Here is an 18,352-nt window from a genome sequence, read left to right on the forward strand (position 1 = left end):
TAAAATAAAGACTATTAGAAGAGGCAAAGAAGGACACTACATAATGATCAAGGGATCAATCCAAGAAGAAGATATAACAATTGTAAATATTTATGCACTCAACATAGGAGCACCTCAATACATAAGGCAAATACTAACAGCCATAAAAGGGGAAATCGACAGTAACAAAATCATATTAGGGGACTTTAACACCCCATTTTCACCAATGGACAGATCATCCAAAATGAAAATAAATAAGGAAACACAAGCTTTAAATGATACATTAAACAAGATGGACTTAATTGATATTTATAGGACATTCCATCCAAAAACAATAGAATACACATTTTTCTCAAGTACTCATGGAACATTCTCCAGGATAGATCATATCTTGGGTCACAAATCAAGCCTTGGTAAATTTAAGAAAACTGAAATCGTATCAAGTAACTTTTCCGACCACAACGCTATGAGACTAGATATCAATTACAGGGAAAGATCTGTAAAAAATACAAACACATAGAGGCTAAACAATACACTACTTAATATCAAATTAATCACTGAGGAAATCAAAAAATACCTAGAAGCAAATGACAAGGGAGACACGATGACCCAAAACCTATGGGATGCAGCAAAAGCAGTTCTAAGAGGGAAGTTTATAGCAATACATTCCTACCTTAAGAAACAGGAAACATCTCGAATAAACAACTTAACCTTGCACCTCAAGCAATTAGAGAAAGAAGAACAAAAAAAACCCAAAGTTAGCAGAAGGAAAGAAATCATAAAGATCAGATCAGAAATAAATGAAAAAGAAATGAAGGAAACGATAGCAAAGATCAATAAAACTAAAAGCTGGTTCTTTGAGAAGATAAACAAAATTGATAAACCGTTAGCCAGACTCATCAAGAAAAAAAGGGAGAAGACTCAAATCAACAGAAGTAGAAATGAAAAAGGAGAAGTAACAACTGACATTGCAGAAATACAAAAGATCATGAGAGATTACAACAAGCAACTCTATGCCAATAAAATGGACAACGTGGAAGAAACGGACAAATTCTTAGAAATGCACAACCTGCCAAGACTGAATCAGGAAGAAATACAAAATATGAACAGACCATTCAGCAGCACTGAAATTGAAACTGTGATTAAAAATCTTCCAACAAACAAAAGCCCAGGACCAGATGGCTTCAGAGGTGAATTCTATCAAACATTTAGCGAAGAGCTAACACCCATCCTTCTCAAACTCTTCCAAGATATAGCAGAGGGAGGAACACTCCCAAACTCATTCTATGAGGCCACCATCACCCTGATACCAAAACCAGACAAGGATGTCACAAAGAAAGAAAACAACAGGCCAATATAACTGATGAAAATAGATGGCAAAAATCCTCAACAAAATACTAGCAAACAGAATCTAAGAGCACATTAAAAGGATCATACACCAAAAAAAAAAAAAAAAAAAAAAGGATCATACACCATGATCAAGTGGGGTTTATCCCAGGAATGCAAGGATTCTTCAATATATGCAAATCAATCAATGTGATACACCATATTAACAAAATGGAGAAAAATCATATGGTCATCTCAATAGATGCAGAGGAAGCTTTCGACAAAATTCAACACCCATTTATGATAAAAACCCTGCAGAAAGTAGGCACAGAGGGAAATTTCTTCAACATAATAAAGGCCATATATGACAAGCCCACAGCAAACATCATCCTCAATGGTGAAAAACTGAAAGCATTTCCACTAAGATCAGGAACAAGACAAGGTTGCCCACTCTCACCACTATTATTCAACATAGTTTTGGCAGTTTTAGCCACAGCAATCAGAGAAGAAAAGGAAATAAAAGGAATTCAAATCGGAAAAGAAGAAGTAAAGCTGTCACTCTTTGCAGATGACATGATAGTATACATAGAGAATCCTAAAGATGCTACCAGAAAACTACTAGAGCTAATCAATGAATTTGGTAAAATAGCAGGATACAAAATTAATGCACAGAAATCTCTGGCATTCCTATACACTAAGGATGAAAAATCTGTAAGTGAAATTTAGAAAACACTCCCATTTACCATTGCAACAAAAAGAATAAAATAACAAAAGACCTGTATGCAGAAAATTATAAGACACTGATGAAAGAAATTAAAGATGATACAAATAGATGGAGAGATATACCATGTTCCTGGATTGGAAGAACCAACATTGTGAAAATGACTCGACTACCCAAAGCAATCTACAGATTCAATGCAATCCCTATCAAACTACCACTGGCATTTTTCACAGAACTAGAACAAAAAATTTCACAATTTGTATGGAAACACAAAAGACCCCGAATAGCCAAAGCAATCTTGAGAAAGAAAAACGGAGCTGGAGGAATCAGGCTCCCTGACTTCAGACTATACTACAAAGCTACAGTAATCAAGACAGTATGGTACTGGCACAAAAACAGAAAGATAGATCAATGGAACAGGATAGAAAGCCCAGAGATAAACCCACGCATATATGGTCACCTTATCTTTGATAAAGGAGGCAGGAATGTACAGTTGAGAAAGGATAGCCTCTTCAATAAGTGGTGCTGGGAATACTGGACAGGTACATGTAAAAATATGAGATTAGATCACTCCCTAACACCATACACAAAAATAAGCTCAAAATGGATTCAAGACCTAAATGTAAGGCCAGAAACCATCAAACTCTTAGAGGAAAACATAGGCAGGACACTCTATGACATAAATCACAGCAAGATCCTTTGTGACCCACCTCATAGAGAAATGGAAATAAAAACAAAAATAAACAAATGGGACCTAATGAAACTTAAAAGCTTTTGCACAGCAAAAGAAACCATAAACAAGACCAAAAGACAACCCTCAGAATGGGAGAAAATATTTGCAAATGAAGCAACTGACAAAGGATTAATCTCCAAAATTACAAGCAGCTCATGCAGCTCAATAACAAAAAAACAAACAACCCAATCCAAAAATTGGCAGAAAACCTAAATAGACATTTCTCCAAAGAAGATATACAGACTGCCAACAAACACATGAAAGAATTCTCAACATCATTAATCATTAGAGAAATGCAAATCAAAACTACAACGAGGTATCACCTCACACCAGTCAGAATGGCCATCATCAAAAAATCTAGAAACAATAAATGCTGGAGAGGGTGTGGAGAAAAGGGAACACTCTTGCACTACTGATGGGAATGTGAACTGGTATAGCCACTATGGAGAACAGTATGGAGGTTCCTTAAAAACCTACAAATAGAGTTACCATATGACCCAGCAACCCACTACTGGGCATATACCCTGAGAAAACCATAATTCAAAAAGAGTCATGTACCAAAATATTCATTGCAGCTCTACTTACAACAGCCAGGAGATGGAAACAACCTAAGTGTCCATCATCGCATGAATGGATAAAGAAGATGCGGTACATATATACAATGGAATATTACTCAGCCATAAAAAGAAACGAAATTGAGCTATTTGTAATGAGGTGAAGGGACCTAGAGTCTGTCATACAGAGTGAAGTAAGTCAGAAAGAGAAAGACTAATAGCGTATGCTAACACATATATATGGAATTTAAGAAAAAAAAATGTCATGAGGAACCCAGGGGTAAGATGGGAATAAAGACACAGACCTACTAGAGAATGGACTTGAGGATATGGGGAGGGGGAAGGGTAAGCTGTGACAAAGTGAGAGAGTGGCATGGACATATATACACTACCAAATGTAAAATAGCTAGCTAATGGTAAGCAGCCGCATAGCACAGGGAGATCAGCTCGGTGCTTTGTGACCACCTAGAGGGGTGGGATAGGGAGGGTGGGAGGGAGGGAGACGCAAGAGGGAAGAGATATGGGAACGTATGTGTATGTATAACTGATTCACTTTGTTATAAAGCAGAAACTAACACACCATTGTAAAGCAATTATACTCCAATAAAGCTGTTAAAAAAATGTTTTCTGGAAGAACTGGCATCTAGAGCATAAAGGAAACAGGGTTGATTCTAGAATGTCTCGACTGGTCCACTCACTGCCCAAGGCACTATCTGGCCTTTTGTCATGAAATGCTTTTCTTAATCCCCTAGTGTGTTAGGGTTCAATAAATAACACCCCTCTTTGTCACTCAGCTCCTGAACAAATATATAAATAGTAGAATAACAGATGAATGTCTAGACACCACTTTTACTAATGAAAAAGGCTAAGTTAGAGGATACAGAGCCAAGAGTCTGATAAGTAAACCCCGCAGTTAGTTGAACCTTCCCCTCCAGAATCGCAGCACATCAAGTGCTCTTGGAGGGAAGGCAGGTCCCAAGAGAAAGAAGCATAGAGCCGAGTAGATGCCTTGCTCTTTCTTCCTAAACGTATCTATTAAATCCATGTCTACTGGGTCAGAGTGAGGACAGGAGTTACACTAGCAGACACCTCTTCTCATGGAAAGAAACATGAGGAGTGGGGAAGAAACATTTCCCTGAATAGGCTCTGCTACATATACTACATTTAAAAATGAGTAAACATGACCTATGTTAGAACTTACAGACAATTTTCAGAATGGGCAAATATATAAAGACACACAGCAGTGAAACAGGGTTGCCCTGAGAAATTATTGAAAGAGGTGTTCTGGTAGCAAATGGTGCAACTCTATAACTCCCCTGCTACTAAGAAAAAAGAAAGAAAGAAAGAAAACGCATCCTAAGCACCTTCCAAAGTACTGGAGAAGACAAAGTATCAGAGAGAATGCTAGTGAGATGGGAAAGTGAGGTGAGCTAAAGTTTCCTTGGTCTGGCTTGCCTGAGGAACCTAGAATGGAAACTGAAAGAATCAAAGTGAAGACCCTATCTAGCTTTGGGGTAACCTCAGTTCTAAGCTGCATGAGAGCTGATTCCCTCCAAGTAGTCAAGGAGACTATGCCTAATTTCCCATTTTTCCCTTGAAGTAGTCAAAGGTGTTTTCCAGTCAGCCTGATCTTTGACCAAATGTGCCTTATTTCTGTTGTTCTCATCACTTTTCCCAAATCTGGGTTGGGAGAATGGTAGAATTCAAAAAGGCCACAAGGGAAAAGAAAACTGATCCATGGAAATGAGAAGAATTGCACACACTTTGCATACAGAAGAAGATGGAGGAAAGTGGACTACCATTTATCTCAAGGACATGAAAGCTTTCATTCAAAGATGATAATTTTCAGGCTAGAATGAGAGGGAAGAGATATAAAATATAGCTTAAGGAACTTTCAGTATAAGTAGACTGTCTTGAGTGTTCCAAGCTGACTGAGGAGTACCTTCTCCATTAATTTCATTCCACATTGAACCCATCTGCAGAGGAAGAGTCATCTTATTATACTGCAAGGGTCATCTGTAGCATCTGTCATCCCATGAGACAGTAAGCAATTGGAGGATAGCATTTAATACCTATATCAGAAAAAAATGAACAAATGTATGTAGGGTGAATCAATTTAAAGTGAGGTTCTTAAATACAGAAATAGGTTATTAACATGTTCACTTTTTGTGAGGGGAAAGGATACTTTAAATGGGATAGATTCTGATTTGATAAGAGAAGAATAATTTCTTAACACAAAGGAAAATAAATAACAAATGATCCTCAAGTATAACTGTGGTATCATTGGAACTACTGACAAACATTCAGTACACATTTTAGGCAGTGTGGCAGGATCACACTTCTCCATCTACTTGACCTCTGGTGTGGCCATGTGACTTGCTTTAACCAATGAAATGTAACCAGCATTGACGGTCATATAAAAGAGGAAACTTTAAGCATTCCTGACTCAACACAGTCACTCTCTTCCCTGCCTCTGGGATATATATATAAACTGAATCAATTTGCTGTACACCAGAAAATAACACAACACTGTAAATCAACTACGCTTCAATAAAAAAGAAAAAAGATGGAGCTTCTGACAAATCAGGTCTAGCAGTGACAACAATAAACAGAAGCTTATTGCCCATGTGTGATAGACTGTATGAGTGTTACGGAAAGAATATTTTTGCCCCCTCATTCAGATGTTGAAGTCCTTATCCCCACATGATGGTACTTAGAGGTGGGGCCTTGGGGAAGTAATTGGGTCATGAGGTTGGAGCCCCCACGAATGGAATTAATGCCCTCATAAGGAGAGACAAGAGAAATAATCTCGCTCTGCCGTGTGAGGAGGATACAGCAAGAAGAGAGCTGTGTACAAACCAGGAGGAGGACCCTCACCAGAATGTGACCATGGTTTTCCAACCTCTAGAACTGTGAGAAAATAAATTCCTATGTTTTAAGCCAACCAAGCTATGTTTTTGTTGCTGCTGTAGCAGTCTGAACTAAGACACTGAGTAAGCATGAGTTAGAACTAAATTTGTGTTATCTTTGTATGGGTTGTTTGATCTAACCCAACCTGTCTGATATAATCTCCCCATAAACTTGAACCACTTCTACACAATTTCAACTCATTGAGCTCATCAAAACGACATGATGAGGACACGGGGAGGGGAAAGGTAAGCTGGGACGAAGTGAGAGAGTGGCATGGACATATATATACACTACCAAACGTAAAATAGATAGCTAGTGGGAAGCAGCCGTATAGCACAGGGAGATCAGCTCGGTGCTTTGTGACCACCTAGAGGGGTGGGATAGGGAGGGTGGGAGGGAGATGCAAGAGGGAAGAGATATGGGGATATATGTATATGTATAGTTGATTCACTTTTTATAAAGCAGAAACTAACACACCACTGTAAAGCAATTATATTCCAATAAAGATGTTAAAAACAAAAAGACAGAAAACAAAAAACATGATGACTGCCTTTTGGCTAACAGGTTGTGATCTTCCATGACTGAGACCCATTCATCTATTTAGGTAAAACCCTGGAATTACTGGAACATCAGTGTTGGGGTAAAGACACAAACCACTTGAAATACTTCAGTGGCATTCTGCTTTTCAATGTATTCAACTTTCCTCAAACAGCTCCCAATACCCATGCTCTAGAGTCACTGCGAGCACAAGAATTCTCGGAAATACACACACATCAGCTGAATTATAACTCTACTTCCCCACTCCTGCTACTTCCAAAAGAAATTTGTTTCTCTTCCAGCAATAGTGCAGGGATAGAAGACTGTCCATAAAGCCTCAGTGTCACTGCTACAAGCACTTGAACATGACCTGCTCAGCTATTTAGCATTTCCAGTTCTCATTTCAACTTAACCACTTGACATTGAGTGTTTGTTCCACTAGAAATGTTTCAGTGTTGTCAGGCTGTGACTAAATTTGGCAAATTACTAATGTACATGGAGTACTCCAAACTGGCCCAGAAAGCCTTTTTTCCATTAGGACTTATATTCTGCTTTCCCTATTTTGGGGTGATCTGGCCAGAGCTAGAGTCAATATATGGATCCACTTCATTGTGCAGTTTTGTCTATTCTCTTGAAAAAAATGGCAAATCAAGTATCTTTAATATGAGCATACCTTCTGTCATTTTTATTAGATTCCAATAAAATTAGATACAGGGCAAATCAAAGAGAAAATCTCTCCCCTTGCCAGCTCAAAGCAAAATGCATGTTGCCAGTTTAATTTAGAGCAGGTGAAAATCAGGTATATGAGGCTTAATGAAGTCCACAGCTCGGAGAACTCCCATGAATCCTAATATAGCTTCCAGATAGCTAAAAGACCCAATGACTTTGAGAGAGTTTTGTAAAGCATAAAGTGCTACTTAGAAGGAGGTTCTTCCTATTTTCACGTCAGGTGTCAACAACAGGTGTTTTTTATAGTCTGATTAAAATAGATGTTTCCAAACACCAAATTTTACAGAAGGGCAGTAAGAGCCGAGCCTGTGTTTTAATAAGGTCCTTCAGGCCAACTTCTACTACTGTTGTGTGTGTACATGTGTGTGTGTGGTGTGTGTGGTGTGCACTGGCAGTCCAGAAACAAATTGGAGTTCTCTGAAGCCAGCAAGAAGCTTCCTACAATGTTTTATTGACCTGAAAAGACAGCTCAGGTAGAAGTTCATAGGGAAAATCTAAAGTTCATAGACCAAGACTTAAAGACCAAGGAAGGATTGGGTCCGCAGAGAAAGGTAATGAAGACACCAGAACAAAATCCTGTTAGAAAAAGGTATGGGGGAGACCTTCAAGATGGTGGAAGAGTAATGCGTAGAGATCACATTCCTCCCCACAAATACATCTGAAATACATTTACATGTGGAACATCTCCTACAGAACACCTACTGAACACTGGCAGAAGACCTCAGGCCTCCCAAAAGGCAAGAAACTCCCCACGTACCTGGGTAGGGCAAAAGAAAAAAAAGAGACAAAAGAATAGGGACGGGACCTGCACCAGTGGGAGGGAACTGTTAAGGAGGAAAGGTTTCCATACACTAGGAAGCCCCTTCGCAGGCGGAAACCACGGGTGGCGGAGGGGGGAAGCTTCGGAAACACAGAGGAGAGCGCAGAAACGGGTGCAGAGGGCAGGGCAGAGAGATTCCCACACAGAGGATCAGTGCCGGCCAGCACTCACCAGCCCAAGAGGCTTGCCTGCTCACCCACTGGCGTGGGCGGGGTCCGACGTTTGGTCTTCGGAGGTCAGACCTCAGGGAGAGGACTGGGGTTGGCGGTGTGAACACAGCCTGAAGGGGTTAGTGTGCCACAGCTAGCTGGGAGGGAGTCCGGGAAAAAGTCTTGAGCTGCCAAAGAGGCAAGAGACTTTTTCTTGCCTCTTTCTTTCCTGGTGCATGAGGAGAGGGGATTGAGAGTGTCGTTTAAAGGAGCTCCAGAGATGAGAGCGAGCCATGGCTATCAGCGCGGACCCCAGAGACGGGCGTGAGACGCTAAGGCTGCTGTTGCAGCCACCAAGAAGCCTGTGTGCAAGCACAGGTCACTATCCACACCTCCCCTCCCGGGAGCCTGTGCAGCGCGCCACTGCCAGGGTCCCGGGATCCAGGGACAACTTCTCCAGGAGAACGCACGGTGCGCATCAGGTGGGTGCAACGTCACGCTGGCCTCTGCCGCCGCAGGCTCACCCCGCACTCCCCCCAGCCTGAGTGAGCCAGAGCCCCTGAATCAGCGGCTCCTTTAACCCCGTCCTGTCTGAGCGAAGAACAGATGCCCTCAGGGACCTACACGCAGAGGCGGGGCCAAATCCAAAGCTGAACCCCAGGAGCTGTGTGAACAAAGAACAGAAAGGGAAATGTCTCCCAGCAGCCTCAGGAGCAGAGGATTAAATCTCCACAATAAAATTAATGTACCCTGCATCTGTGGAATACCTGAATAGACAACGAACCATCCCAAATTGAGGAGGTGGACTTTGGGAGCAACGATATATATATTTTTTTCCTTTTTCTCTTTTTGTGAGTGTGTATGTGTATGCTTCTGTGTGTAATTTTGTCTGTATAGCTTTGCTTTTACCATTTATCCTAAGGTTCTGTCTGCCCATTTTTTTCTGTTTCTGTTTTTGTTTTTTAGTATAGTTTTTAGCACTTCTTACCATTGGTGGATTTGTTTTTTGGTTTGGTGGCTCTCTTCTTTCTTTCTTCTTTTTTTTATTAATTTTTATTTTTTTAATAATTAATTTTTACTTTAATAACTTTATTATTATTCTTTCTTTCTTTTTTTCTCCCTTTTATTCTGAGCCATGTGGATGATTGGATCTTGGTGCTCCGGCTGGGTGTCAGGGGTGTGACTCTGAGGTGCGAGAGCTGAGTTCAGGACATTGGTCCACCAGAGACCTCCCAGCTCCACGCAATATCAAATGGCGAAAATCCCCCAGATACCTCCATCTCAATGCCAAGACCCAGCTCCACTCAACGACCAGCAAGCTAGAGTGCTGGACATCCTATGCCAAACAACTACCAAGACAGGAACACAACCTCACCCACTAGCAGAAAGCCTGCCTAAAATCATAATAAGGTCACAGGCACTCCAAAACACACCACTGGACGGAGACCTGCACACCAGAAAGACAAGATCCAGCCGCATCCACCACACACAGGCATAAGCCCCCTCCACCAGGAAGCCTACACAACCCACTGAACCAACTTTAGCCACTGGGGCAGACACTGAAAACAATGGGAACTACGAACCTGCAGCCTGAGAAAAGGAGACCACAAACACAGCAAATTAAGCAAAATGAGAAGACAGAGAAACAGCAGATGAAGGGGCAAGGTAAAAACCCACCACACCTAACAAATGAACAGGGAATAGGCAGTCTACCTGAAAAAGAACTCAAAGTAATGATAGTAAAGATGATCCTAAATCTTGGAAATAGAATAGAGAAAATACAAGAAACGTTTAACAAGGACTTAGAAGAACTAAAGAGCAAACAAACAATGATGAACAACACAATAAATGAAATTAAAAATTCTCTAGAAGGAATGAATAGCAGGATAACTGAGGCAGAAGAACAGATAATGACCTGGAAGATAAAATAGTGGAAATAACTACTGCAGAGCACAATAAAGAAAAAAGAATGAAAAGAATTGAGGACAGTGTCAGAGACCTCTGGGACAACATTAAACGCATGAACATTCAAATTACAGGGGTCCCAAAAGAAGGAGAGAAAAAGAAAGGGACTGAGAAAATATTTGAAGAGATTATAGATGAAAACTTCCCTGATATGGGAAAGGAAATAGTTAATCAAGTCCAGGAAGGACAGAGTCCCAAACGAGATAAATCCAAGGAGAAACACACATTAATCAAACAATAAAAAATTAAATACAAAGAAAAAATATTAAAAGCAGCAAGGGAAAAGCAACAAATAACATACAAGGGAATACCCATAAGGTTAACAGCTGATCTTTCAGCAGAAACTCTGCAAGCCAGAAGGGAGTGGCATGACATATTTAAAGTGATGAAAGGGAAGAACCTACAACCAAGAATACTCTACCAAGCAAGGATCTCATTCAGATTCAACAGAGAAATTAAAACCTTTGCACACAAGCAAAAGCTAAGAGAATTCACCACCACCAAACCAACTTTACAACAAATGCTAAAGGATCTTCTCTAGGCAGGAAACACAAGAGAAGGACAAGACCTACAAGAACAAACCCCAAACAATTAAGAAAATGATAACAGGAACATACATATCGATAATTACCTGAAGTGTAAATGGATTAAATGCTCCAACCAAAAGACACAGACTGACGGAATGGATATAAAAACAAGACCTGTACATATGTTGTCTACAAGAGACCCACTTCAGACCTAGGAACACATACAGACTGAAAGTGAGGGGATGGAAAAAGATATTCCATGCAAATGGAAATCAAAAGAAAGCTGGAGTAGCAATTCTCACATCAGACAAAATAGACTTTAAAATAAAGACTATTAAAAGAGACAAAGAAGGACATTACATAATGATTTAGGGATCAGTCCAAGTAGAAGATATAACAATTGTAAATATGCACCCAACATAGGAGCACCTCAATACATAAGGCAAAGGCTAACAGCCATACAAGGAGAAATCGACAGTAATACAATCACAGTAGGGGACTTTAACACCCCACTTTCACCAATGGACAGACCATCCAAAATGAAAATAAATAAGGAAACACAAGCTTTAAATGTTACATTAAACAAGATGGACTTAATTGATATTTATAAGACATTCCATCCAAAAACAACAGAATACATGTCCTTCTCAAGTGCTCATGGAACATTCTCCAGGATAGATCATATTTGGGTCACAAATCAAGCCTTGGTAAATTTAAGAAAATTGAAATCAAATCACGTATGTTTTGAACCACAACGGTATGTGACTAGATATCAATTACAGGAAAAAATCTGTAAAAAAATGCAAACACATGGAGGCTGAACAATACACTACTGAATAACCAAGAGATCATTGAAGAGATCAAAGAGGAAATAAAAAAATACCTAGAAACAAATGACAACAAAAACACGATGACCCAAAACCTATGGGATGCAGCAAAAGCAGTTCTAAGAGGGAAGTTTATAGCAATACAATCCTACCTTAAGAAACAAGAAACATCTCAAATAAACAACCTAACCTTACATCTAAAGAAATTAGAGAAAGAAGAACAAAAAAACCCCAAAGTTAGCAGAAGGAAAGAAATTATAAAGATCAGATCAGAAATAAATGAAAAACAAATGAAGGAAAAAATAGCAAATATCAATAAACCTAAAAGCTGGTTCTTTGAGAAGATAAACAAAATTGATTGATTAGCCAGACTCATCAAGAACAAAAGGGAGAAGACTCAAATAAATAGAATTAGAAATAAAAAAGGAGAAGTAACAACTGATAGAGCAGAAATACAAAGGATCATGAGAGATTACTACAAGCAACTATATGCCATTAAAATGGACAACCTGGGAGAAATGGACAAATACTTAGAAAAGCAAAACCTCCCGAGACTGAACAAGGAAGAAAGAGAAAATATAAACAGATCAATCACAAGCACTGAAATTGAAACTGTGATTAAAAATCTTCCAACAAACAAAAGCCCAGGACCAGATGGCTTCAGAGGCGAATTCTATCAAATATTTACAGAAGGTCTAACACCTAACCTTCTCAAACTCTTCCAAAATATAGCAGAGGGAGGAATACTCCCAAACTCATTCTACGAGGCCACCATCACCCTGATACCAAACCCAGAAAAAGATGTCACAAAGAGAGAAACTACAGGCCAATATCACTGATGAACATATATACAAAACTCCTCAACAAAATACTAGCAAACAGAATCCAACAGCACATTAAAAGGGTCATACACCATGATCAAGTGGGCTTTATCCCAGGAATGCAAGGATTCTTCAATATATGCAAATCAATCAATGTGATACACCTTATTAACAAACTGAAGAATAAAAACCATATGATCATCTCAATAGATGCAGAAAAAGCTTTCAACAAAATTCAATACCCATTTGTGATAAAAACCTTCCAGAAAGTAGGCATAGAGGGAATTTTCCTCAACATAATAAAGGTCATATATGACAAACCCACAGCCAACATCATCCTCAATGGTGAAAAACTGAAACCATTTCCACTAAAATCAGGAACAAGACAAGGTTGCCCAGCAAACAGAGGAGAAAAAGAAATAAAAGGAATCCAAATCAGAAAAGAAGATGTAAAGCTGTCACTGTTTGCAGATGACATGATACTATACATAGAGAATCCCAAAGATGCTACCAGAAAACTACTAGAGCTAGTCAATGAATTTGGTAAAGTAGCAGGATACAATGTTAATGCACAGAAATCTCTGGCATTCCTATACGCTAATGATGAAAAATCTGTAAGTGAAATTAAGGAAACACTTCCATTTACCATTGCAACAAAAAGAATAAAGTATCTGGGAATAAACCTACCTAAGGAGACAAAAGACCTGTATGCAGAAAACTATAAGACACTGATGAAAGAAATTAAAGATGATACAAACAGATGGAGAGATATACCATGTTCTTGGACTGGAAGAACCAACATTGTGAAAATGACTCTACTACCCAAAGCAGTCTACAGATTCAATGCAATCCTTATCAAACTACCACTGGCATTTTTCACAGAACTAGAACAAAAAATTTCACAATTTGTATGGAAACACAAAAGACCCTGAATAGCCAAAGCAATCTTGAGAAAGAAAAATGGACCTGGAGGAATCGGGCTCCCTGACTTCAGACTATACTGCAAAGCTATAGTAATCAAGACAATATGGTACTGGCACAAAAACAGAAATATAGATCAATGGAACAGGATAGAAAGCCCAAAGACAAACCCACGCAATATGGTCACCTTATCTTTGATAAAGGAGGAAAGAATATACAATGGAGAAAAGACAGCCTCTTCAATAAGTGGTGCTGGCAAAACTGGACAGCTACATATAAAAGAATGAAATTAGAACACTCCCTAACACCATACACAAAAATAAACTCAAAATGGGTTAAAGACCTAAATGTAAGGCCAGACACTATCAAACTCTTAGAGGAAAACATAGGCAGAACACTCTATGACATAAATCATAGCAAGATCCTTTTTGACCCACCTTCTAGAGAAATGGAAATAAAAATAAACAAATGGGACCTAATGAAACTTAAAAGCTTTTGCACAGCAAAGGAAACCATAAACAAGATGAAAAGACAACCCTCAGAATGGGAGAAAATATTTGCAAATGAAGCAACTGACAAAGGATTAATCTCCAAAATTTACATGCAGTTCATGCAGCTCAAGATCAAAAAACAAACAACCCAATCAAAAAATTGGCAGAAAACCTAAATAGACATTTCTTCACAGAAGATATACAGATTGCCAACAAACACATGAAAGGATGCTCAACATAACTAATCATTAGAGAAATGCAAATCAAAACTACAATGAGGCATCACCTCACACCAGTCAGAATGGCCATCATCAAAACATCTACAACAATAAATACTGGAGAGGGTGTGGAGAAATGGAACCACCCTGTTGCACTGTTGGTGGGAATGTAAATTGATACAGCCACTATGGAGAACAGTATGGAGGTTCTTTAAAAAACTAAAAATAGAACTACCATATGACCCAGCAATCCCATTACTGGGCATATATCCCGAGAAAACCATAATTCAAAGAGTCATGTACCACAATGCTCATTGCACCTCTATTTACAATAGCCAGGACATGGAAGTAACCTAAGTGTCCATAGACAAATGAATGGATAAAGAAGATGTGGCACATATATACAATGGAATATTACTCAGTCATAAAAAGAAACGAAATTGAGTTATTTGTAATGAGGTGGATGGACCTAGAGTCTGTCCTACAGAGTGAAGTAAATCAGAAAGAGAAAAACAAATACTGTATGCTAACACATATATATGGAGTTTAAAAAAAGAAATGGTTCTGAAGAACCTAGGGGCAGGACAGGAATATAGATGCAGACGTAGAATATGGACTTGAGGACATGGTGGGGGGAAGGGTAAGCTGGGACGAAGTGAGAGAGTGGCATTGACTTATACATACTACCAAATGTAAAATGGATGGCTAGTGGGAAGCGGCCGCATAGCACAGGGAGATTAGCTCAGTGCTTTGTTACCACTTAGAGGGGTGGGATAGGGAGGGTGGGAGGGAGATGCAAGAGGGAAGAGAGATGGGGATATATGTATATGTATAGCTAATTCACTTTCTTATAAAGCAGAAACTAACACACCATTATAAAGCAATTATACTCCAATAAAGATGGTAAAGAAAAAGTCATGGGGGACATCTGTTACTAACAGACAATCACTACTAACACTGGCAGATAACTGTAGTTTCCTGTGCTAAGCTGGCTGGTGTAAGGTATATTGGCATCACTTTACAAAAACAGAAAAAAGTCAGGTTTACATGGACAATGAACTAAAAGTTTGCTTTGGAGTATTTCGGGTACATTTTCAGAACCTTTCAGGGGGCACAAGTATATTCTTGCAAGTCGTTACCGAAGAAATCACTATAAATGAAAAAATTAAATAGTCTTGGTAAAATTTCAGTTGAATGGAATACATACATACAGTTGAATGGAATAAAATGTTCAAGGACATTTTTAATGTCTGTCCTTGTGACACTGTCTTGAGTCCATCATAACACATTTGCAGGATTAAATCTCTCTTCACTTCTCTGAGTCAAGGAAAAGAGGAAGCAGGCATCCGCAGTGCTCAAATGGCCCGTAAGCACCCATGCACTTTACTAACCTCTTACAGTGGGCTAGTCCCAAGGAGACATGCTGCCTCCACTCTCATATGGTAAGTGGTTTCAGAATTCCAGACATTCCCATCACCCTAACCCTAACCTTGGGAAGCATGGTCTAAATCAACCTTTGAGAGAGATGTTTGGCACTTCCTGCTTATTTTGCTAACAAAAATTTCCCCATCCCTTCTCTTCCCCATTTCCCATATCAATAGACCACCACCCCCAAAGACATCTTCCTCCCACGTTCAACAACTCCCTCAAATCCCATCTTCTCATCTCGCACAAGTCAGTTCTCTTGTCCAAGCACTTAGGTTGAACAGGGGCTTAATCTTTGTTTCTCCACCACCCAGCCCAGTATCTGGCACACAGCAGACACTCAATGCATGCTGAAGAATGAGAAAGAGAGAATGTATAACCTTAGTGCCACAACAAGGCTACTAGTAGGACACTGAAGGTTAGGGATGGAAATGGCAGGAAGTAGGAAGGGAGGAAGAAGGGACCCAGCAAGGAGGAGAAAATCAAAGAGGAGACAAGAGTCCCCTCATGTCCTCTTGCTTCTAAAAGGCACCCCTCCCCCCATCCCTAAAGCCCCCACTACCACCACAGAAAGAAAGGCAGTGGAGCTGCCCCTCCAATAGCCCACATATATTCTTTGGCTGCAAGTTACGACTATTTTACCTTTAAGGGTGACATGAGTATTCATTCCAATCCAATTTCACTTAGATACAAAATGTGATTTTTCCTGGCCTAAACCCCAGGAATTGGCTGGCTTTTTCTCAACAACAGCAACAATTTCTTTCGGTATAGGAGCCTTCTAGTATCATCATCTGACAATGAAGAATTTAATGTTCCCGAGTGTATTAGGCTCTATAACACATTCAAAAACAGAAGTATTTTGCATCCTCAGCACCTAGTGAATCTACAGGGTACAGACTGATGTGGTTCTCAACCATTCTGTATCAATTTCCATATACCTTGCACTGTCCCACATTATACAACGTACCTCTAAACTGCCTTTCACACCATAAACTGCAGTAAAACCTAGACAATATATTGAAAGTAGTAAACCGATGTGATTTCCATTCTTCTTCCCCATAAATTAGGTCTCTTGGCAGCCATTTCACTCCTCCAGCTCCAAGGGGTAGGGGGTAGGGGGTGTGGGAAGGGGGAAGTGAGTACCAGCTTGGGAAGGAAGAGGCTGGATGAAGGGAAATATTCCAATCAAACAGGAAGAACAAAGAGAAAGCTTATCCCTTCCACCCTAGGGGAATTGGTAGGATACCAGGTCAAGCAACATGAAAGCAGGTGGGAAAAAATGTATATGACTCCATTCTCCATGCTGGAGTCCTGGATGGGTGGAGGCACGTGAAATACATTAAAGGGAAAAAACAAAGCAGAGAAAGGGCTTCCTTCCCATTAGGCACTCAGAAGCCAAGACCATATCAGAGGTTGACTCTTTCCACCCCATACCAACCTAGAGTGTCCAGAGCAGAGTTAAATGAGTGGTACAGGAAGATAGGGAGAGTTTAGCTTTCTAACATCCCCTTCAGATTCTACGTCAAAGGCAAGTATGTGTTAGTTGCTGGGTACCCTGTGGAAGGTCGCAGAAGATAGCTGATGGACTTGTAAGGGAGGGGATGCTCACAGCAGAGACTGGGTGATCCTGAGAGCCATGGGCTGCAGGAGAGACAGGCAGGGTTAGGGCTTAGGAGAAGCTGAGTCAGCTGGAAGGATTCCGGGTATGACCAAGCTGAGAGAGAAGGTACCATGATTTCAGAGCTGTCAAATTTAGCACCAGGGCCAGAAGTTCAAAACCAGGACTTACCCACATGCGTAAGTCCCAGATTTCCCCTCAGCATGAGTTGAGATCCCTCCACCATCCACCTAAGGGTTCTCCTGGAGAACAACAGAAGCAGAGGAAGAAATCTGAGAGATTAAACCTTTACCCAAAAGAGACCTTTACCTAAGAAGCTGTTTAAATTATCAAATCAGACCAAATTTTATTTTTACTTGATACTCAGCAGTATGGGGGCTACTAGGGAAGAGTAGATCTCTTACGAAACATTAAAAAACTACATTTTCTTTGCAGATCAGTATATAGTGTGTAATTTTGCAATCCAGCTTCATGGACTTTTTGTAATTTATACGAAAACAAAAATGACTGCAAGCCATCCCATAATGGCACTGCCTGCTGCCACCCAGACAAGATAGATGAGGGAGGGTAGGTCTTTGGAGAGCTACCAGCGCCTGCACAGGACCTTAGGGGGAAGGAAGCATCCCTCTAACCTTAGGCTCCAAAAACTGCTGCTGCAACAAGATGATGCATGGCCAGAAGCCAGACACTTAAGAGTCTGGCTTTTTCGCTGGCAGGTGCAGTCTCCAGCCTGTGTCCCTTACCTGTCTCAAATCTGCCCCCTCCTACCTCACCATGATTCTCCCTTTGGGAAGCCATCAGGTGACAGCTATATGAGTGCATGCACCGGAGGGGGATAGACAAGGCTCCATACCTCTAGTAATATGGTAGGAGAATTAAGAGGGGAAAAAAAACCCAACACCTTTGCCCCTACTTTTATTCACGGGGTCTAACACAACCATATGTAGAGGTTGCAGGTTAGGCGCCACCTAATCATCAGCCACAGCAGGGGAGATGCCTGGCTCGATTTCCCTAGAATCCAGCATGAACTGTCACCTCCCTACCCAGTGCCGCCTCTCGTGCCCCAGCTCTCATGACCCAA

At 40.3% G+C, this 18,352-nt stretch overlaps 1 long non-coding RNA gene across 1 annotated transcript in view; it reads right to left on the reverse strand.

The window, feature by feature from the left end:
• LOC309977330 overlaps nt 1-17,516 on the reverse strand; it is a 290,212-nt gene extending 272,696 nt beyond the window's left edge. The window contains exon 1 of the long non-coding RNA XR_014327047.1: nt 17,443-17,516. This is a non-coding gene — a long non-coding RNA (uncharacterized lncRNA). The remainder of the gene's footprint in view (nt 1-17,442) is intronic.
• Nucleotides 17,517-18,352: the final 836 nt, after the last annotated feature.

Source organism: Leucopleurus acutus (genome assembly GCF_964270905.1).
Source record: "Leucopleurus acutus genome assembly, chromosome: 20".
NCBI classification, from domain to species: Eukaryota; Metazoa; Chordata; class Mammalia; order Artiodactyla; family Delphinidae; genus Leucopleurus; species Leucopleurus acutus.